This window comes from Macrobrachium rosenbergii, chromosome 29 (genome assembly GCF_040412425.1).
Source record: "Macrobrachium rosenbergii isolate ZJJX-2024 chromosome 29, ASM4041242v1, whole genome shotgun sequence".
NCBI classification, from domain to species: domain Eukaryota; kingdom Metazoa; phylum Arthropoda; class Malacostraca; order Decapoda; family Palaemonidae; genus Macrobrachium; species Macrobrachium rosenbergii.
The window spans coordinates 12,083,186-12,107,399 of record NC_089769.1 but is presented as its reverse complement, the minus strand read 5'-3'; the positions used below and the strand labels follow the sequence as shown (position 1 = coordinate 12,107,399).

At 35.1% G+C, this 24,214-nt stretch overlaps 2 long non-coding RNA genes across 4 annotated transcripts in view; one reads left to right on the top strand and one right to left on the bottom strand.

Moving 5' to 3' along the window:
- The window catches only part of LOC136854593 (uncharacterized), a 14,929-nt gene extending 7,536 nt beyond the window's left edge, over positions 1 to 7,393 (top strand). For both annotated transcript variants that reach the window (XR_010857741.1, XR_010857740.1), the window contains exon 4: positions 7,330 to 7,393. This is a non-coding gene — a long non-coding RNA (uncharacterized lncRNA). The remainder of the gene's footprint in view (positions 1 to 7,329) is intronic.
- LOC136854595 (uncharacterized) lies at positions 6,372 to 24,214 on the bottom strand. 2 transcript variants are annotated; one of them, XR_010857743.1, is made up of 5 exons: positions 24,018 to 24,214; positions 16,197 to 16,403; positions 15,560 to 15,686; positions 14,802 to 14,892; positions 6,372 to 8,411 (listed from the first exon to the last, which is right to left on the bottom strand). It is a non-coding gene; the product is annotated as an uncharacterized lncRNA (long non-coding RNA). The 2 variants fall into 2 exon arrangements; XR_010857742.1 differs by lacking the exon at positions 15,560 to 15,686 and having other exon boundaries at positions 24,018 to 24,194.

The window sequence follows — 24,214 nt, the reverse complement described above, 5'->3', positions numbered from 1 at the left end:
GTCTTCCTTTAACGTGGTAGTAAGTAATAAGGAGTAAATGTGGCATTAAGGGTTCGAGATGGGTCCTGAAAACGTAGTATATTCAAATGGATGTCTTTTAAAGGAAATTTACGTCCTGGAAGTAGGTCTAATCTTGAGTAGAATCTGTGGTGGTCTTTGAGCAGAAAAGAAAATCCAAAGGCCTAAAATACTTAAATTTATATATAAAAAATTGTAAGCTAACCGTGATTACTTTCTTGTTAGCTATGAAGTCAAAGTTAGGGAAGACAGTTGTTGCAAAAATACGGTCTTGAGAATGCAGAATTTACTGGTTTTTAATCTTTCATTAAGGATATGTTTAGTAGGTAACGAATGACGAGATATATCTGAGTGGTCCTACTCGAAAGAGTGGTAAGATACGAGGAAATTCGCGTGATATTGAATAGCTAATTTCTAAAGGAATACGGTAAAGAAAAGGTTATAGCTGGGAATGAAGGTGCGAGTTTTCACCTAAAGGTGAATAGTGACCCATTGGCCTTCATAACCACTTAGTTTCTTGCGAATTTTATCAATTTTACACATTGAAGTACGCAAGTATGTTCTATATTGTGTGGGAGGGCTCTTAAGGTAAGGCTGTAGCATACATTACTATCGAGCCATCTGGGGAAAAGCTTTCAAGGTATAAACGACGAAACGAAGATGTAGCATTTTAATCCAATATTGGAGTTTGACCACCAGTTACAATATCGGCATGTTTATCAAAGTACTGACTTGAGATTTTGTTGATTAAGTAAATTCTTGAGGTTCATACCGATGAGCGTTGTATGAAAAGTGTAGAAACCGATTACAATGGCCATTAGCAAACACGCACAAAATATTAAGCTGTTTGTGTTAAGTGAAAATACATCAAGCAGTATTTGTGAAAGTTGCTGTTTCAAGATTGGACAGTGTTTATTAGCAGTCGATGCCCGTGAATGAGTATAGACCGAAACATGAAGTAAACCGTATGTAAAGTTCATGAAATAAAAGGTGCCATAGGGGATTCATTAAAGAAAAGCGTGTAGATACTATGCCTGTATGAAAGCTCGTTACAAAAATGGTTAGTATACCGATTTTTGCCATGTCAGTGCATGTCCGAAGTTGAACAATTTTCAGTTGACTAATATATATTTTGTATTCAAGCAGGCTATCAAGTGAACGAATGAGCACATGTAGGTTTATTATTATTGTTATTTACTTGGGAAAGTTAGTTTCTCTAAACTGAATCTTGCATGTGGAACACAGTTTAAGAGCAAAGGTTTTCTTTGAAGAGCCATCAAAACGTTCCAAATATAAGTGCAATGATTTTGTGATGAAATCAAAACAAAAATCAGCTCATCTGAATACAAAATAAATGAAAGTATTGTAACCACTTCAAAAGAAATGTAAGATGGAATGTGTTCATGCGATGTAATTTTACAGTTAATGAAACTGGGTATTTATTTTACCTTTTAGTCTGGAGTAAATGAGCAGTAGCATGTGGGGAGAAGTAGGTTTTAAGTGCTGCTCAACATTAGACTACATAATTTACAAGAAAACTTTTAATAAAAATCTATGAAAGAGTACTTCGATAAACCCACATTTAATATTTTAGCATAGTTTTTTCTCGTTTCCCTGTCAGTGGTTACTGTAAATAATCATTTCTTTAAGAGAGGCCCAATGTGTAAGTAAAATGGGGCACTACGTGTCGTCGACTAGCACATCAATAAGCGTGTGATATACCTATGTACATAAGCTTTATTCCTGCTCTATATAATGGCGCTACGATATATATACTCCTTTGTTTGCATATTTGGTTGTCATATGCGACCAATGAAAAATTAATTTGAGAAAGATAGTGGAATGAAATTGTCTACTACCAACAAAAGCAGTAGCATTAAATAGTAACCCCGTTGTTTTAAAGAATTCTTGTGACGTTCCATAGTTGGCTTAAACATTCGGTTTTAGTGCTTAATTACTACCTAACATAACGATAGAGTATGTCATGTGAAATAAAAATATGGATCTCAACCAGAATTAGTCTACACTATTTCATGTCCAAATATTCGCGTATGCCAGCACCATCCAAGATGGTAGAGGGACCGATGTATTTTTCATGAGGCAAATTGAACGAAACCTTTGTTCTTTCGGTATAATTCGGTTAAGTAGTCTTGCCTGTCGTTCAGAGTTCCTCGAAAGTAACTACTAATAAATATTTAATGTTGTGGTCATTTGAATGTCAAGAAAAGCATGTACAATACAGAACAAAATGCCTCGTACCTTAGTTTTAGGAATGTATTCATGGATGTCGAAAGTGAGAATAAATATTTATCTAGTGAATTTGATCTTAATTTCGTGAGGTTGCCTGTGGTTCGACGATTTCCCGAAAGTGTCTTTTTTTTTTTTTTTGTTTATGGGTTGGCTTTTAGTTTGGACCTTGGCTTTTAGTACACTGCACGGCAGTAAATAATCGCAAATCTTGCAGTCCAACCAGGTTCGGTTACAAAATGTCCCTGAATTTTTCACTTGAAATGTTTGTTTTACAATGTCCAAATGACATCAATAAAAATGAAAAATTGTGATTCAGTAGCTAGGCTAATTTGCCAAGGACCTTCATGAAAAATATATTACCACTAGCAGTGCTGTAGCAAGTTCACTCTGTTCTTTTCAGGGTCGTGGTATGAAATACTTTTCAATTCCTGAAAAGATTTTTCTAACATATCGTGAACCCTCTTAGAGAATGACACGTTGCTTTCATGGAGCGACAGCTGTGTTTCTAGAGAGCAGCTGGTAAAGAGAGAGTTTGAATGTAAATTTTAAGAAACAGAACATTTAACTAGCATTTTCATTACCAAGAATATTTAATAGCAAGTAACATTGTGTTCAAGTAATTAAAGTGTGGTATAATTTTTGCTACATTACTCTCATTCTGCTCCCAATTCATGTCCATTGTTACAGTGCTTTTTAAGACAGTGTCAGCTTGTCAAACCGAGAAACAAAAAGTTGTAGCCTACTGTACATATTTTCATATGACGAAGTTCTTTGGAAATGACTTGTGCAAGTAGATAATGGAATTTGTCATTACGTGACTTGAGTACCTCACTTAGCAGTTTGACGAGTGTCTGTTTTACAGCGGTGCTGGTTACACAAATAGACGAGAAAATTTCAGTGAAATACTGTAGTTGAAACATAAGCATGGGTAAAATGTTTTGAACTACTCTGGAGTTACGTTATGTAAAGACGAATACCTGAACGCCCAGTTATATTTTATTTGTTCAACAAAGTTTGAGTATATCTTCATAATTTATACGAGTTTTAAGTGACTAGTAAAAGCTGCTTCAACTTAAAAGCGTAAGTTCTGCAGTTTGCTAACCTTGCGGATGCAAGTCAGTTTGTTTGCCAATACGGTAATAGCCATGGATACGAGGGAAGTCACTGATTTTTTGTGCACGTTCATGTCGATTTCCAATTATACGTTTTTAACGTTGCTTGAAATTGGCTTTGTTGAAATTCAACGAGCGAAAAAAAATTATGTACTAAAATTTGCACAGTTTTCTTTCGGAATCGAAATTTCAATAATTTAATCTTTAAACAAATCACAACCCAGAAAATGTTACCATCAAGTTTTTGTTTTTCAGTGAGATTTGATAACAATGTGCGCTTGAATAGGCATCTAAAGTACCAAATGTCCTTTTAAAAAAACTTTTCTTTTAGTTCAGTAGTCATACTTACAGGATAAAAAATAGTACAAACTTCCCCTGTCCTAACTTTGCTGTCAGATGGAGAATACTGCCGGGGCAGTTTCGAAGAATGTCGAAAGGTGTTTCCCCCCAAAATATAACAAACACTTTTCTAGAATTCTATAGAAAACAGGTATGTTTGTACTTTACTTTTGGCCAAACTTGGATAAATACCTGGAAGACAAGTTGAGTTTGTCTTAAGAAAAACCAGGTTTTGACAACGGACGAAAAAATGCTGATTGGAACACTGAATAGTATTGCTCCAAATCTTTCATGTTACGCTAAAGACACGCTTTATATCAGATTATTTTTGTCAAAAGGAAGCATACAAACTCGAAGTTTTACTCTCGAATACAGAACTTAAGGCAATACTTATGGTTGAACCATATTTTACTTCGACCGTGGATGTAAGGTGAACGAATTGAGAATAATTTTTGTTCCTTACCCAGAATAAGGAAGTGGCTTTTACGTACAAACTAGTGATAATGGCAACTTTAATGAAATTTTCAGTGATGTCCATTCCTGCCTCCACTGTGCCGAGCTATAGTTTCAATATAATCGCGGTTCAAGTAAGTTCTTTTTGTGACCATGAATGTAATAAACCCATGAATTGGTACCAGCAACATCACTGCAGATCAGTAAAGCAAAGGGGAATATTTTGAAAACTTAATAGTACAGTTTAGTTAGATACGTCAAATTGCTCAGTTTCCATTCTAATTGCATTACCTATGTGAAAGTGTCGAGCCAGTTTTGTGGTACATAAATACTGCTTAATGAACTGAATAAGATTAAGCCAAAGACCAAGTGCTGGGACCTATGAGTTCATTCAGCGCTGAAAGGGAAACTTACTGTAAAAAAGGTTTCGAAGGCGTAACAGGAGGAAAACCTCGCAGTTGCACTGAATCGATTTTCGGAGAGGATGAGAAACAAAAATGGAAAGAGAATATGATTGTAGGTACAGTAAAAGCAGTGAAATGGGTAGCAGCTATGGGCCAAAGGGACGCTGCACAGAACTAACAGTGCTACACCCTACAGGTAATACTGCCTATTATCACTGCAGAGCAAAATGTCAAGGAAGGTGTAGGCTGTTCATACAGGGTGAGGGGTATACCTGATAGCTCAAAAGAATTTCATAGTTAGGCTTTCAAAAATTAATATGGGTTTTGATAATGAGTTTCTCGACCAACTTTGCGTGCACGTAATAAGCATCCATAAGAGGAATAGGATGTGGAAGAGGCTTGCAGCATTTATAACGGTTATCAATAGCACTAGGTAAAGGCATGCGTCATTTTAAGTAGCTCGAAAATTTGTCAGTTTGACTGGATTCTTCCTACACTATTCTTTTTTACCCATATGTTACCTGTAACAACCATTTTCCTTTGAATACTGAACCAGCTCGTCCTGTACAATAGAACATTTTAAGATGTTTTCATTATGGTCTCCCAAGAGATGTTTTCATTATGCATTTTCCTGACACTGCGTCTAACTTCACATGGATTGTTGTCATTCTGTAGACAGTATTGAAGTAAAGTTCAATATTTTTTAACGGTGGCTAGTCTAGCAAAATGATTTTGACTACACTTCATTTCATGGGAAAATGTAATGTTTTGATTTAAAAGTTTCACATTTTTCAATCCTGTTCGATTAAATTGTACATATTTTTTTCTAACTTACTAAAGAGATAAATAAAACTACTATTTAACGATCTGAGATGAATAGCGAAATGAATGACTAGTCAATTGTCCCGTCACGTTCACCTTTACATCATTTGAATGTACAAATGAAATACTGGGTATAAGTAGTGGATTTTTGTATACTAAAATAGTGCATTCCTATTTCATATGGACCATTGGAGAATGCTTTGATTGGTTAATCTGTACATAGGTATATAGAATGCGTAATCCATTTCAAAGTTTGCGTATTGTATTAAAAAGTAACGATAGTGTAGTATTAGTGAACTTGTACATAGGTATATAGAATGCGTAATCCAATTCAAAGTTTGTGTATTGTATTAAAAAGTAATGATTGTGTAGTATTAGTGAACTAACTTTAACTTACGACAGTTATTACGTCTTGCAAAGTGAACATTGTGGCAGTAATTTTGAAACAATGTTTGTAATTAATATTAAATATATGTATGTAAATGAAAAACCTAACAATTGTAGATGGCTTTATAAGTGTGGGATGAACTGAGAAAATTTCACGCACAGTAATTGCAAGCCACAGGTTATAATTTTAGTAGGCAGAAAATTAGTTTTGAGCCGTTTTGGTTTTCATACTGTGGTTTGCAAGCACTACTGGTCTTTGTAAAGATCAGTACTTACACTAATATGACTTTTGCTTTTAAAAGCAAATACATTGGGAGTAACGTTCTGCTGACAGCATGTTTTGAGGGTGGTAATGTTCTCCACTTTTTATAACTATTTAGCTGGCCAACTTAGGGCTTCAGTTATTTCATATAAATGGTAAGACATATGTCTAGTAACCTAACTTTGTGACCTTGTCAAGTATAATAGTAATAATGATAATTAGCATCTCAACTTTAACAATGTTGGGGTCTAGCTTTCTGATAAGTAACAAAGTTTAACCTATCAAATTTACAGTGTCACGGTTAAATTATATAAAAAAAAAATCCGCATATCAATAAATTGTATTTTTGGTTAATGTTACAAACTGTTAACTTTTAAACAACAGAATGGAGTTTCTCCACGGTGTATTCGTTAAAAATAAAGGTAGCGGGTGGGCAGTCTTCCTAGGTAGAGTTTAGAATGGAGCTGAGGAACGAGTTAATTAACAAAGACGCTATATTATAGCTTGCGCTTGAGTGTTTTCCACGTATCTTACAGCCAAAAGCAATTCGACACAGTTCCTAGTGTGAACTAACTAGTACTTTTAACATTTAAAATGGCAGCAAAGCAAAAAATAATGTAGCTGGTAAGTAAAGAGGCCCATTAGGTTGAGGTTTAGTACTATTGACAACAATAAGCCACTATTTTTTTTATTTTTAAAGTTGGAATTTATGTAAAGCAGGATATGGATATATGCAAATGAAGTATGAAATTTGGTCGTGGGTGGGTTAGTTATAAATGATTTAACCAGACCTCTGAATTCTATTAGGGTTCTTCTCAGGCTGGAAAAAGATTTGGTTGTGGGACTATATAATAAATTGCAATGGTATTTGAAATAATAGTATGAATTGGATATACAGTAGTGAAAGCATGGTTAGGGCAAGATAAAAGTATTTTGTTTTGGAGCAAAAAAAAAGTTTGACTACTGCTAAAGACATGTTAGTTTTCATAAAAGCATATTAAATTTGTTTTACATTAAGATTTAAATTTACTTAAAATTAGTTGACCAAGTTTATTTCCAATTATGTAATGTGATTTTGAAATGTGAGGGTACTCTGTACAATGTGCAAACAAAGTAAGTGCTTTAATTTACATTAATATTTAAATTAAAATTTAGTTGATCAACTTAGTTTATTTTTCAATTATGTAAAATGATTTTGAAGTGTGAGGGTACTCTGTATGATGTGAATTTTATGAAAATGTTTAGATTTTTTGTGACCTTATACATACTTCATATTTTCCAGGCTTTTAAGGGGCAAAGAACTACCAAGTTACGATTTTGAGATTTGTGGAAGGGAAGAATGAAGTCAAATGCAAGTCGTCAGAAAAGTGGTACTGTATGTGATGATAATGGGCACAAGGTAAATGTCGTTAGAGGTCGGAACTTCGTAATGTCAATGGTACCTTCCTGGATATGTTAAGAACCTTCCAATTACTAGTACAGTATGATGTACCGTTTAGCAAAGAGAGGGCAGGAAAGCTTCTCATCCATTTGGATAACATGGGTTGATGATTGTAGGATGCTTTTGAAGAGGTGGGTATAGAAAAGTCCCTGAAGGGTCTAGTTTAGGCAAGGACTGAGGTGGCTCCTGCCTAGAAAATTTCACTTTCTCTATACTGGTGTAAACTTTAGACATTTTTTCTTGGTTACAGAAAATATTTTACCAAGAAAAAATGTCTAAAGTAGGGTTTAATAGTTTTATTTTGCATCTTTTGTGTTTGTGTAATTAGTAAATGTGGAATAAAATAGCTCACAAAAATTTTGTATAAATACAGTCCAGAATTAAAGGAGGAAATTCTCTGGACTACTGGCCTTTTAATATTTATTTTGTAGCCTAATCTGGAAAACACAAGACAAATTTGGTACAGTGTACATAACTGATAATGCATCTTTGAGCTACTTAAAAAAAACTTGTCTGGTCCAGAAATGTAACAATGCAGGCCCTGGATTACCAGCTAATATATTTTCATTCTGTAGTCACACTCCCCTGGTACACTCCTCCCATGCTGATCACAATATTCTTCAATCTGTAGTCTCTCCCCTGGTACACTCCTCCCATGCTGATCTCAATATTCTTCAATCTGTAGTCTCTCCCCTGGTACACTCCTCCCATGCTGATCTCAATATTCTTCAATCTGTAGTCTCTCCTGGTACACTCCTCCCATGCTGATCTCAATATTCTTCATTCTGTAGTCTCTCTCTTGTCGATCTGAAAATAAGAGGTCCCATGCTGATCTCAATATTCTTCAATCTGTAGTCTCTCCTGGTACACTCCTCCCATGCTGATCTCAATATTCTTCATTCTGTAGTCTCTCTCTTGCTCTTCTGAAAAGTAAGAGGACAAATTATTACCTTACCAGTCTATTTTGTAGGTATATTTTACTGTGACCTTCCAATGGAAGATTTTTGTTAAAAGTTTGTTGTAGAGCTTATCTTGCATAGCTTTTACTCATAGCCAACTGCACTTTGCTGGGTTTCATAGGTATTTACTATAGTGTAACACACAAGTGCAGTCAGCTAAGAATAAAAGCTATGCAAGATAAGCTCAACAAACTTTTAACAAAAATCTTCCATTGGAAGGTCACAGTAAAATGATATAGCATTGGAAGGTCACAGTTTTTAGCTACAAAATGACCTGACAAAGTGCAACTCAGCTGTGAATAACAGCTATGCAAGATAAGCTCAACAACAAAATTTTAGCTATGAATAAAACAGCTTTGCAAGATAAGCTCAACAAAATTTTAACAAAAATCTCCCACTGAAAGGTCACAAACTAAGGCTTTGTTACATGCCAACTTAAGACACTGGGGTCAATTGTACCCAAATAGGCTAACCCAGCACTTGAAAGACGACCTTGTTGGCCTACGTGCAATTCAAAAGTCTGTCAACAGTTAAGCCTCTACCTTAAGAAATCTATCACATTGTCAAGGTACTGTATTCAAAACCTCCCACATAATGAGCCACCAAAATACACAAAATCGACTGCTCATTGAAAACAGCAAACCCACAAAGAAGGAACACTCCTTATAACAGCATTACATGCACATGAAATTAAGTTTCAATTTTGATTTGGTGTACAGTTTACATAAATTTCATTTAAAATAAATGGAATTCAAAAACCTGGAAGAATATCGAGGGAAAACCTTCGGTAAAAGAAAAATACAGGACAAAACGTGTAACTCCTTAAGTAGTTTTACTAATGCAACCTATAAAATTAAGAACGAACATAAAAAATAAAATGAGCAAATACATTATATATTAAAATAGAGCAAATACATTATATATTAAAATATATCATAGTAACCACTATTTGGAGGTGTAAAGCAATTAATAAAATGAATGCATGCAGACCTAGACCCGGATATGGGATATGCAGTGGATTAAATGCTTTTTACGATTGCGAGTACACTACTCATCCTTCCACATGTAATGTGGTCACATTTTTATATATAGGAATGTGGGGGAGGAAACTAAATTATCAATTATTCTTAACATTAGAAATATTTACACAATCTTCCACGCAAATCAAAAAAAAAATCACTCAAGTAAATATACTGTACATGAATTAACTAAATACATGTAACTACAGTAAGCCCATTTCTATATACTCTGCTGGGAAAAGTACAACTTTTGGTTATGTAAAATTTATAAAATATGCAAAATCATACACTATTAAAAATTCCCTACAGGTTTCAGTTCCCTATCAAAAATTAAACAGATAACCTGTCATATTCAAACACATTAGCATTTTTATAAGTAGCTTAGAGGACATCCATTACAGGTAGTTTACTCACTAAAAGCTGACTGTTTACTTAAACCCCTGCCTTTTGAACAAAAATACGCAGATCTGCTAAACTGTGAAAAGATCACTCAACAGATAATAGAGCTCAAACTGGCCAAACAGCATACAAGACTCCTAAAGCCAAGTACTGTATGGTACTCTCTCTTTGCCCACACACACACACAAAACTGAATATACTACACTTTTCTTTTCCCTCATCAACTCAAAATGAGTTGAAGAGGCTGACCTGCAACTCATCCCTTAGTCCTGTAAAAATTGGGTGGACCGAACTCCTCAACACACATAAGGAACTAATAGAGAGATAACAGCTGTAAAGTTTAATTAGTATGAATATCAAATAGTATCCCCATACCTAGCAGCCATTAAGTAGGCTGGGTTGTGGAGGATCTCTGGGAAACAAAAATAAGGCAAGCTCATTTCAAGTGAGCACTATAAATGGCTGAATGACAACGAAAAATCAGGGTACAGATGGAAATGCTGACAAGAATAAACGGAGGCATTTTTTGTGTTCAACAGGTAATGTATAAAGGAGCTTACATAAAATCCAACGATAGACAGACAGAAATATAAATCTTGTTGGAGTGGAGGTGGGACAGCATGGTGTAGGAATAATGGTCAAGGATGAATTGGCTCAGAAAGTGAAAAAAGTGGGGTAAATAAACAATAGAAAAATGAAGATTAAACAATCTTAGGAAATAAAGTAAAAGAAAGTTTTTTCCATTTCCTTACTGCAATCAGAAAGACCAGAAAAGCACAAACAGTGGAAAAAGCTACTGGATGCAGTGACAGAAGTACCTCTCTCGATGGGATAGTGTAAACATAACAGGAGACGTAAGTGGCTACAGAGGAACGGACAGCTGATTTTGAGAATGTTACAAGTAGATATAACCTAAGAGAAAGAAATCAAAACGGAGTACTAATACTATTGGAGTACTGCCAAAGCCAAGGATTAAAGTACTTAATACAGTGTTAAACAAATAGAAAAACTGATAACATACATGTGTAAAAACTAAGACTGACTTCATTATGACACAAAGTATGGACAGCAGCATTGAAAAGAATAGTACTGTCAAGCTTGGTGAATCTTGCCATACACAACAGATTGCTTAGAGGTAATATAGCTAAGGGGAAAATGGAAAACAAAGCGGTGGAATGATGATGTACAAAGAGCAACTAAAGAGAAAAACAAGAGCCTTCAAGCTCTAAGAAAGGACATGCAAGGATGAGAATACATGGATGTACATATACAAGAAAAAGAGGGGAGGCTAAAAGGTTGGTGGAAAGCAAAAGAGAAGCAAAGTGACTGAGGAAAGATGTAACGGGCAAAATATATAAAAACTAAAATGGAGACATTAAGATTGAAAATAAAGGTACTGGAATGATGGCAGCAGTACTGAATTTTCAAAACCTCCTGAATGAAAAAAATAAACAAGAACTGGATGATGCAGGCATATTAGACGAGCCAAAGGAAAACATACCACCTCACGAGATAAACAACTTTAAAATACGAAAAGGAAAAGGGGATGCATTGCAATGTTGAAATTCTAGAGGAATAAGACTCTTCAGGCATGATATGAAAGTACTGGAATAAGTGCAGGAGGAAAAGCTGAGAAAAAACTGTCAGTCTGACTTCATGCTAGAGAGATCAATACCAGAAGCATTATTTATAATGTGACAACTACAGAATGAGTACAAAGCAATATAGAAGGGATACTTGTGGATCTTGAAAAAATTAGTGATGAGTAACTACAGACACTACAGTAAGAGTGTCCTTCATGGATCAGCACTCAGACCTTGGCACTTTAATCATAGTACAGTACTGGATGATTTACAAAGATGTCAGAAATAGGGGTCACTCTGGGTACTGCATCAAGCAGACGACCTAGAATCTGAGAGTGCAATGGTGGAAAAGTTTAAAACATGGACTGAAAATCAATGTAAGCCAAACAATGTTTATGGGGACTGGAAAGTAAGGAAAGGAAATAATCAGGAAAGTGGCCATATCATTACTTTAGGAAAAAGTGTGGACGGTATGCAATTCTGTGTACAATAAGTAAAAAATCTGTGATGACTAAAATGTACAAGAGCAAACAAAGGAAAAGGGGAGTAGAAAACCATATGATATATGGGAAGGTCTTAGAAGTACAACATTTCTGTAACCTAGTGGGACAAACTGTACAGTGAAGCAAGAATTGAGAGACCAGTAAGAAACAGAGTAGCTGCAACATGGATGAAATGGAGATAACTAAATGTAGTCAAACCAAAATTACTACAAATAAGTTGGTTTTAAATGTTGCTACTCTTCTTAGATTTGACTCATAAAATCTTGACCTAAGCTGGGATACTGTGTAGATGTGGCATATATATGGCCAAATCTTCTCCATACTACTAGGTCAGAAAGGGTAAGAAGCTTGACACTTGTTCTGTGTATCTAACTGTGAAGATGTAAAATGAGTGAAAAAATTAAATGTGATGAAGATTAAAGGATGATTTATAGTTAAGAAATGATAATAAATGAAGAACTGAAGTCATATACAGTATTGTACATTACTGTAAACAGTTTTGACCACAGGTAGGATAAGGATGGTTTAGTTTCTAGCCATCTAAAATGAATTATCTGAATACCCAAAATCTGGCTCAGAATCAATGATAAAAATAAATAATACCATGAGAGAGAAAGAAAGAAAAATTGTAACTGACTCCTTAAGTGATGGTAGATTATAGATTACACCAGCCTAAGAGGGCCAGATAAATTTGGGCCAGGTATAATCAGGAAGAAGTTTGACAACATAGCTAATCACAGCCAGTTTCATAATCACTTTGTCTATTTTTGGACAGTTTCACATCTACTTAACATATACTAAAGAATTATAGCTCAAAAAATTCTGGTGTCTATAAACAATTTTGTGAACCTGTTTCATGACCCTATCAATCTCTGGGTTGCTATTGAGCACCACATTATGTGATAGATCATGAAATCTCACTTAGTGGATTTTTATTTAAGGTAGATAATGGGAAACTAAAGATCTTGATACTGAGGCATAGCTATCTTATCTCATTTCTCTAAATGTAAGTCAATAATTCCATGCCAAAAAATTATATAAAAATGAACACACATTTACATGACTTACTACTCTAAGTAATTCTATTTATGGATAACTCAACATGTGTATGTTGTATATAATTCTATTTCAAAATGAGAGTAAGCATATTTGATTATGAAATCTTCCAGCTCTTTTTCTATTGTGAAATACTGTTACTTAAACGTCTCACCACCAAAGTTTTCAAGTATTTAAAAAATGGTATTATTTTTCCTTTTGCCATTTTCTGAAAACATTCTAATGGAAAAGGAATTTCTGATATTAGTGAATGAAATTCAGTGAAGCTTTTGGATTACTTATGGATCTACTTGGAGGGTAAAATATTTGTATCTTTTACTGTATACTGTAAATGAAAAAAAAAACTGTACATTACATAGAAATTGTGCTTAATTTCTGGGGTATTCTTACATAAGTAAACTGAACATTGGTTAAATAATGAGTAAAATTTAACGTGAACCACTTCAACCATAACCTTAGCTTTAATTTATATTAGTATAATAATAGGGTCTCATGCCACTAGTGCTTCTTTTCAACAAAAATGCACCGTTAGTGAAGACACACATTATTCTACACAGCAGAAGTATGGGCAGTGATAAGATGCAACTACAAAATCTTAAGATTTGCCAAAGTATGGTGGGAAGAAGAATGCGTTATGAACAAGGAACTGGAGACATGGTATCAAGATTATGGGGAAAAACAAAGGGACTGATCTCAGGGACTGAGATAGTCTGGACATCTGGTGACAAGGGATAAAAAACAGTTTGTCAACAAAACCGTAGATGATGATGTAGCAGGACAAAGACCTGCAGGATGACCCAGGCAGTGGTGTAACTAGTGTTAATGGTGACCTGGGAGGACTCTGAAAGTGCTGCCCCATTCCCTTTAAGCCTTAACATCTATCATTTACTTCATTTAATAATGCTAAAACAAAAACAACACAGCAGATTTACAATGGAACCCTACGAGCTGTGTTACTGAGGCGAATTCAGTAATATGCTAAAAAACCTAGAATTATGCCAGACCAAGCCTGCTCAAAAGATGCCAGAGTGCTGCCAGGCTGGAAACCCCCCCGCCCAACAACCCCAACCCTAGTTATGCCACAGGACCCAGGAAAGCATGAAGCCACCTGATGGGAGTGCAGGCAGAAAGTGAAAGGTGGCAAAAACTTGTATGTCCAACCTGACATTCTCTTCAAACCTTCTGTTCAGGTTACAGTATAGCCAGGTCCCCAAAAGTTTTTTCTCCTCAAATCCTCTAATTTTTTGTTGTTAGGTTGTATGGGTGACAGCTAACTAAGCTGCCATCTATTCATATCACAATCAGACTAAGGTTAGGTTGGGATTTTAGGGTAGCCTAGCATAAGCTACAATATTCACTCACTCAACGTAAGCACTCTGGATACACTGGCAACCATGTTGAACCCATTAATAAGGTCAAACAAGGGATTACGGTTTATTTATTTAACTTGTGCTGAACTCAGCAATATCTTGTCAAGTCTTCTGAAGTAGGGCTGATGCTATAAATTTCCCCCACTATCTGTTGCCACCCTTAATAGCTGTAAAGATATAAAAAATGGGCTTTGTGAGGGAAAATTAAGACTAAACTTTTATATTCCCAACTTAATCTCTTGTATGGTAGTCAATCTAGTACAGTACACACTTTTACTTTCCTCCTGCTATGTTTCCTCATAAAAAAAGTTTGCAAAGATATTGTAAAAAGTCTGAGTACACAAAAAAGCTTACAAACTACTACCCAAACGTAATTCCAGGTGTGCAATGCTTCACAATTTTTTCTACTCTTTTACCCCTTTACCTTTATTAAGTACTTGTTGTAAACTATTAGAACTAAATGTTCATAACCATTCTTGCTGCTTTCTTCTTTCCTTGGCATGTTTTCAACATATCTGCAAAGAAACCCAAACAGATTATATCACAGTGTATCTACACATCTGCATAATATAAAAAATTAACAAAATTAACATTTAGTTAGATATTTCACACACACAGCAGACTGAACATCTTGGACCTATTAATGATGTTAAACATGGGATTATTGTACATTTACTTGTACGGTCCTCGGCAATATCTTTCCACGTTATTTGAAGCTGCAGTTAGAATTCAAGATTTCCCAATTTCTGCTGCTACCCATTGCAGCTGTTAAGGCATTGAAAATCGGTAGTGTGATGACAATTCAAAACTGTAAATATTTACAATCACCAAATAATGATTGAAAATATTTTACAATCACAACATAGTCCCTTGCATTGTACTCAATCATGTCTGTACTTTTACTTTCTTCCTACTTTGTTTTCTCATTAGAAAAGATTTATATACTGTCACTTTGTACTACTACACACCCCTAAGCCCAGATCCACAATGTTTCATTTTTATGTTGTTTCACTCCTTACATTTATTAATTACTTTCTTGTATCAGGATTATTAAATATATGCAGTAACTGTTCCTGAATCCTCCCTTGTTTCCTTTGTATTTTATTTCCCTCATCAATATATAGGTCTACATTATATTTTCTGAAACATATGTTCTTGATTTTCAGCATTACACACACTTACCATGGAATAATTTGGTCAGTTTAAAAGTTTAAGCTGCAAAAGTCCATGAGACTTTTCAAACCATCCCTTCTACACAAGAGTCAAGAGAACCAAATCCAGATTACATCACACTTTACCCATTATAAATCTGAGAGACAGAATAAACTTAACATGTACTGTTAGATATATCACACACGAATTAGATTCAGGCACCATCTTGGCCCTATTAATGAGTTTAAACAAAAGATTACTTTACAATTTCTTGTAGTACTGTACTAAGCAATCTCTTGTTAGTTATTTGAAGGTGTGGTAAAGCTATAAATTTTCCTCTTTCTGCTGCCACCCTTTAAAGCTGTTTAAGGTATCAATGCCCAATTCTGATACCTAGATATGAAAAATGGGCACTACAATGGTAAATTGCACTGGTAAATACTTAAAATTACACCCTAATTTCTTCCACTGCCGTACATCATATCTATGCTTTTACTTTACTCCTACTTTTTCTCATTATAAAAAGCTTACAAAGATATTGACTGCATGTAGTGGAGTGGCTTAGTACTCTTTGAAAAGCTTTTGTACTACTACAAAACCCTACGCCAACGTCTGCATGGGTTCATGAATTTTTTTATTACTTTTACTCCCCATGCTCATTACTTACCGTTACAGTATACGGAAGAATTTAAATGCAATAACTATTCTTGATCCTTGGAATTTTCTGAATTCTCTCTTCACCACATAGGTCATCATATATGAAATATATGTTCTTGCTTCCCAGCATAAACAATCGCCACAGAATAATTTAGTCAGTCTATAAGTTTAGGCTGTAGACATACCCAAGGCCTTTCAAATCATATATTCTTCACAACTGTAAAGAAAAAAAAAAAAAAACAGATTACATTACACTACATCAACACACCTTAAAACAAAAGTTTAAATCTATGATTTTGCTGTAAAACGAAGATTCATGAAGAGAACTCATAAAATATCTTGGATTTTACATGAAAAATTATTAGCTTTGTTGGCTTAGATGCAAACTGAAATAAATATTTTTTAAAATTAACTTTGTCTGGTTTTTGGTTGTAATTAAAAGGGAAAAAATCAATTTAATATTAAGCAAAACATTTCAGCCACACTGTCTAAATTACCTTTAAATTATCAGACTACTGCATTAAACCTATCAAAATCCCAAACTAAATTCAAAATATGAACACGAAAAACCATCATACATTTCAAACTACAGTATGCATATTCTTTGGTTACATGATTCAATTTAGGAAACATCTCTTCCCACACCATTCACAAATATCACCCAAATGGCATTCAAGACTTCATGGGTATGGTTCTTCAAATTCTATTTTCAAGTTAAATACTAATCATGACAGTAAGTATTCAAAACCCTATATCGTATAAAATTTCAGGATGAATAAGTAAAGATGCATGTACTTCAAAAAAGTCTTAATTAAATTGGATTTGTGATCCACATAAACCAATTTTTTCCCTAATCCTTTTATCAAAATAAAAGAAAATCCTTACATAAGTTTTTTGGTATCTTAATTAAAAAATATTCTTTCTAAAAATTAAGGGGCATTTCAAAATAAAATTGTATTGTAGTGCACTCTATCAATTACTGTACTGTAATTGTCGACATTAAAATCTCCTTAGGCACCAAAGAAATTACGTAAAATTTGGCAGTAAAAATCAAACTACTACTACTACTACTACTACTAGGCCAGGAACTGTTGCATTTAACATCTGGAGAGATGACTCCTAACCCAACAACAGCATCAGATTTGGGGACAGTATAAACAGTAGTACTGTTTCTATGTTGTGAAGTGTGTCCTAAAATGACAATGTGCATTTCTGATTTTTTTTTTTTTTACCATTTAATACTAGTACAAAAGGTGTAGCACTAAATATATTACCCTAAGGCAAACCACCTTCACACTTAATAACTAACGATGAGGCTACAACTTATATGTTATCTGAAATGTACTGCATTTTCATGGAGGCCTACACAATATTAAAAGTTATCTCCCTACACAGACTTCATTTGTAAAATGCCATGCTTTCAAACTGTATCATATACCTTTTCGGTGTCAAAAAGATTGTGATGTTACACTAACAATTGTTTCAGCTTCCATAACCTGTTTCTACAGAGACACAGGACATGGAAAAAGTTTTTTTTTTTTAGCTTCCTTTTATATTACTCTATAGAGAAAAATTTTCTGAGCTTTCTACCAAGGCGACTATAGCAACCTCTAATATCCAGAAAGCGATATTTACTGAGGGTGTATCTTTTTAAAGAACCTCTGACCTGGAGGAAGTAACTGACTCTCTCAACAGATATTAAAGGGTATCACGTTAGTCATCAACACCGACTTACTGGCTGATTATGAAGACTGACTGATTAAATACCATCTGTTAAAAGAAGTAGGCCTTTATTTAAAATTCAGCAAAGGTAATTCCTGGATGCAAAGTAAGCTGGCCCTCTCCTTGAAACTTGAGGTGCTTTAGATCTTTAAGCTTGTACCTCTCTTCAAATATCAAAATGCTCTTCTCCAACAGCTTATGCAAGAAGTTTTTCATATTAACCATGTTTTTATTGTTCACAATGGTCATATATACTTCTTCGTTTGTAACTTTCTTGGACATGTATTGGTTATACATCCACATTCTTGGCAATGAAAGCAGTGCTCACAAGGAGGTGAAAATGGTTGTACTTTCAGCCTCTCTAACAAACTTCTTTGAATAGATCTGGCTAAGAACATTAACAAACCATAATGTATGTAAAAGTTACCCAAGGTATCACTACTTCACTTACATTATCTTTCATCTGCTTTACTTCTCTCACTGACACTCAACCTTTTATTAATATTTTCTTTATAACTTTTCAATAGTTCTGATCTTACTTTAAAAAAAAAAAAAAAAAAAAAAAAAAAAAAATATATATATATATATATATATATATATATATATATATATATATATATATATATATATATATATATATATATATATATTAGTAAACACTAAATCAGTCTTACTTAAGATTTACTAGAAATCATTATTACTATTAAAAACACATAACCCAACACATACTGATGCATGAACATTATGCATATCACATTTATTTTTAAATTAAACAGACAAGCATTCCTCTTTGAAGTTCAGCATTAGTAGTCAAGTCAAATCCCAAGAGATGGCCAAACATTTTTCTGCTGCTCAAAAATCAGGAGCAGCACAACAGAAAGTGCTCACTGGTGCACTGCTACCATCTAAAATCTACTTCCAAGTGAGATGAGACAACTTCAACCTTTTGGTTGCTATTAAAACATGTAGGCCGAGAGTTAATATTATCCTGCTGCCTCTTTACAATGAATTCCCCCATTTAGAAGGAACCCAACAGAAATGGAGAGTTTGGTGCAGACAAGAAATGTTAAAGAGCCTATTAATATTCTGTACTACAGGATGTAAAAACTTTCCAAGAATCTACGCTTTCTTAGATTCACAGTGCAGACACCAGCCTACTTACAAATGAGTTACGTTCTGGATGGCCGTTTGTATGTTGAATTGTTTGTAAGTTGGTCACTGTACTCATGTACAGTATGACAAAGTCACTACAGTACTGCACGTTTTTTCATCCTAAAGCACAGTACACTATACAAACAGTACTGTATGTACAGAATAGGCAAGCTAATCATAATTTTGCCTAACAGGTGGCAAAGGGGGCCACTCTGAGCACAACTTTAATTTGCAATCCTATTTGTTTTATCTCTGAATGTCTGAAGTAGGGTGGTGTCTGTATAAGAAAAAGAATTTTCCCTTATTACTCAAAATAAGTCCTAAAGCCATAACTATGCTGTCAAAGTAGTCATGGGGGTTTGATCGTTTAATATATGGTACAGGTAGCTTAAAGATTATGGGTGATTGTAATTTTCTCATTCTTTATTTCTATTAAACCTGATGAAAATATTAGTCCTAAATCATATGTCTCAAATATGCAAAATATCTAGCAAGACTACCTACCATTAAGATCCATTATCTAGCAAGACTACCTACCATTAAGATCCATTATGTAACTGAACTTGCACAAAGGCATTACAGTATACAGCTTTAAGAGGCCAATCTATCTAAGATGTGTGAAACTGGTTCTTTACACATTTTTCGGTGAAAAACAAAGCACCACATGCCTAGCAATTACAACACACAGCATAGCATCTGATAATATTTGGTAAGCTTGTTTTAACTGGGTAAACCAAAACTATAATTCCTGTTTACCAGCAAGTGGCAGCAATCTATAGCACATTCATTTTACATTTATGACCAATTCAATGAAAAGTCTATAAATTATATTCCATATATATATATATATATATATATATATATATATATATATATATATATATATATATATATATATATATATATATATATATATATAAGGTAATGGGAAACCAATTCACTGATTAGTAACAATTATATGTGCATACAGTATTATAATAGTGGAGTTTTTAGACGAATAATTTTTTCAACAGGGAGCACAGAATATTAGGTGTTCTGTTCGGACATCTTGGAGGTAATAAGCACCAGTGCATGCTCTTTCCATGAGTGCTAATGCAAATTTTTTTGTTTTCCTGTTGCAAAATAATGACCTAATTTACTTGAACCTAAAATCCAAAATTCTTATGAGTGTGCTCAAGACATTTTATGCTGCTTCCCCATTTTCAAAACCTGATATATCCCATTCTGCAATGGCTGTCCTAAGTGTAAGCACCCACTTTAACTTTATATGCAACATCAGAATTACAACTAACCACCTGGAAGTGTCACAACCCCACCCACTGACAAATGCCTCACACGATGGAATTGAATTCGTAAGACTGAAATGGGTTGTACCTTCAGACACTCTAAGTCAGGTAAGCTCCGTAGGTAAAGACCCTAGTCAGGTGGACCTGACACCCTAGGTTAGGTTGCGAAAGTGATGTTTGGTTGGATCCCTGCAATTGGCTTTAAGGTGAATGTCCAGAAGAACTCCGCATGCATAAAGTACCAAAATTAAAAGTAAAATGTAATATTTTTCATATTTAAATTTTAGACCACTTCTTATGATGAGGAAACACCCAATTTTGGGTGTTTTGAACACAAGAAGTGAAAAAGTACTGAAAACACGACAAATCTTACATTTTAGTTATAATTTTGGTGGAGGCAGGAAAACAAATTTGCAACAACAATTTGGGGATAATTTGGGATTTTTGGGTTTGGTGGGGAAAAACACATTTTGAAATATAGCCAAACATGCCTTAACTTGTGATGGTTAGCTGCGCGTGGCGCTTTTATCCGCATTTATAAAGATTCTTGGCAGGCTGTATATACTGGCAGGAAAAATGGCAAAAATCACCAAGCCAAAAACCACACAAATAATTTACCTTCATGGGGTCGGTTTGTATAAATCAGCTGTAGACTTGAAGAAGGCGTGAAGACGGTAATGGCTGTGTGGTAGACAGACTTAAAATAGGCCACAGACAAATAACCCACAAAATTGTATGTCCGACGTCCGAACTTGGGTACCTTCGATTTTGCCTGCAGCCACCGTCTCTCAATATTATTTGTATGAGCTCCGCTGGAAGGATCAACAAAATTAATACTATGATTTACGGTCAAATGTTGAAATCCCTCATTACTCAAACAGTTATAAGCACGCCAACAGTCTGAAATTACAGTAGTGCCCGGCTCTATATACTCCTTGATAATGGGAAGTAACATGGCAGTGGTTCTGTCTCCCACTGGAATCATGAAACACTCTTTTGTTTCCCTACATATACCCCCAAAGACCCACTGGCCCTCCACTACACGCCCCACGTTATATTTCCTCCTCCCAAATTTACTCTCGTCAATTTCAACCACTTTGCCGGGGCCACCAATTTTCTTTTTCTGTACAAATGCCCAATTCACAATCACTTCCCGACAGAAAGACGACCAATCGTTTATTGTATTCTTATTAAGTTGTAACTCTTCTGATGCCGCTTTATAAGAAAAAAAGTCTTGCACAAAGAGTAATACAAACTTTATAACCGTTTCAAAATCTAAATGAGATTTTTCAAACCACGTACCTTTAAAAATGGAGGCGTAAAAGTTACACCTTTTTTCGACCGGCAGTTACATAATGCCTATCACATCGAAATTTCCGGTCAGCAATGTTCAACCGGCACAAGTGATTACAAGTTGGGTGTTTACTTTTTAAAATAAGACAATGATCCTGACAATACTGTAGTAACTTGTCTGTATTGCCACTGTATATTGACCAAAATTGGCCATAGCCTTTAACAATCAGGACACGAAATGGGTAAATCCCTGCTATCCAGAACAGCTTGTTGCCTGGAGAAGGAACAGCTTCAGCCATTACAACAGACCAAATCAGATTATCAGACTGAAGTTACTGAAAAAAGAATCGCTGAACGCGGGATATATATTACTCCGCTGTGAAACAAAGCGTTGTAATTGGGTAGTATAATCACGTGACGACAAGACAAAAGTTGATTGGAAGAGGTAGCTATTCATTACTTACTAAATTTTCTATGAGAAAACGTAAAAAAAGCAAAGATTAATGGAAATAAACCATCAAGAACGTATAATAAATATTTAGTAGGTAAAAATACACTTTCTAACGAAATCCCCCAACCAAAAACCCGATTTGCAAAAATCGAAAATCATTCGATGGGGAACTAGTTTTTCTGAGAAACATTACTCTCTTTCTGAGAAACATTACAGTAAAAAACCTCATTTTCAAACTAACTCCAGTAAGATCAAGTACACGAAGTGCTACTGGATGTAAACAAACGACTTAGAAAATTTTTGAGGATGCCGATTAGATAATCATTAATATCTCGGATATGGTGAATCTCCTCAAAAAGTGTTCAGAGACAAAGTTTTATTATTTTATATTGTGAAAATTATAGTGTGACCTATTTTCTTATACCTCACCGCGGAGTTGTTCTGGACATTGACTGGCTTTAATACTGTAATGTACTTTGCGATGGTTACATAAATATTAGTTTCCTATACTAAAACACCAAGAGCCCCACTAAGATCCATACATAACTGTTATATGTACGAGGATGGGGAAACAATAAGGTAGATAGGGCCAACAATACCCTAAAACATGAAAAGCACTATGCATGAGGTGAGTCGTTTCATGAGTTTGGTGCAACTTAAATTACTGTATCCTAGTATAATTTCGGTCCAGATACACGAACCTCGTATTTTTCCGACTAGCCTATCACACTGTCTATGAGCTCTTTCTTATTCCTGATGGAGTAAACCAAGTGGCTTTGTGTTTCCCTTATCCCTATATATAACAATCACACAGGGCCTCATGGGGAAGAGTAGGTTTTTGAGTGCTTCTGAGCCTTTAGCAACTAACCAAAGTATTGACAAACCAACAAACAATAATTCTGCAGTCATTCATGATGGAGTATATTTCTAAAATAGGCAGCGGTAATTCTAAGTCGGTGTTCTGCGGTGAGCTAAACTATGGCAATTGCCATTTTCCTATGTTATTTCACTTGCTTTACAAGAATTTAAAATAATATCTTGTTGCCTGGGTGTAACTAAACTGTAACATACCTTTGAAGATTACCCGATGGGGTAGATCTAAGCTGTCATTCCGCAGCGAGCCCCCACCCTCCATAGCTATTACGGCAAAACTGTAACCGGTAAACACCCCTAGGGAAGGTTAGGTTGGTATCTTTAAGGGTGCCATATTAGCTATGGAGGGGGCTGGGGGGCTTGCCACAGAATGCCGGCTTAGATCTACCAAAGCAAGTAAAATAACAGGAAAACGTCAATTGCCATAGTCTGGCTCAACACTGACCACCGGCTTAGAATTACCTAGGCAGCATCCAAATTCTAGAGCAACGGCCACGCAGTCGCCTACTAACCCTACTTTCAGTAAATTTTCAATACAGGCCATCCCACATGAACGCCATACTTAGCACCAGCCCCGGGGATATGGCCACTGAAACAAACACAAAGCCTGTACCTCGGAAGCGGTAACTGTGATATTTTGAGTAAGCTTTCATATTAACCATATTAGCCTAAACAAAATAAATCAACACTGAAAAATGGTAGTGATGCAATATACACCATTTTTGGTGGGAAGGCCAATAAAATAACCTTGCACCTAACACAGCCTAGGCTACATTAACGTACATGTGCCTATGGTTAAACATGCTCCCACATTACCCAGCCTACTTTGCGACTGACAATCTTGAATTTGGGTGACCGGATTTGCTTTAGGTTTAAGCTTAGGCTATGGGCAGTTCCCTCACGGACTACCGGCTGAGGTATTGAAGTCTAAACCCTACCAATACAACATACAATTTAAAAGCATTAACTGGGTGGAATTCCTTATAAGATACATTATTTAGCATTACTATGATCTTCCCTTGTTACAAAGAGATGTAATTAGTGATTCGCTTACCTGAAAAGCACGCTGATACATAAACGTATGTAACCCACCAAAGTCGAACGTCAAGAGTTGAGCCGGCTGAGAAATTTGTCCTTGGCTGTGATTGAGCAGTGATACCAAACGTACAAAACCGAAGTCCGCCAAACCAACTGCGAAAATCCGCTATTTTGACCACAAATCCGCTAGATTTTTTATTTGTTGGTTAATTA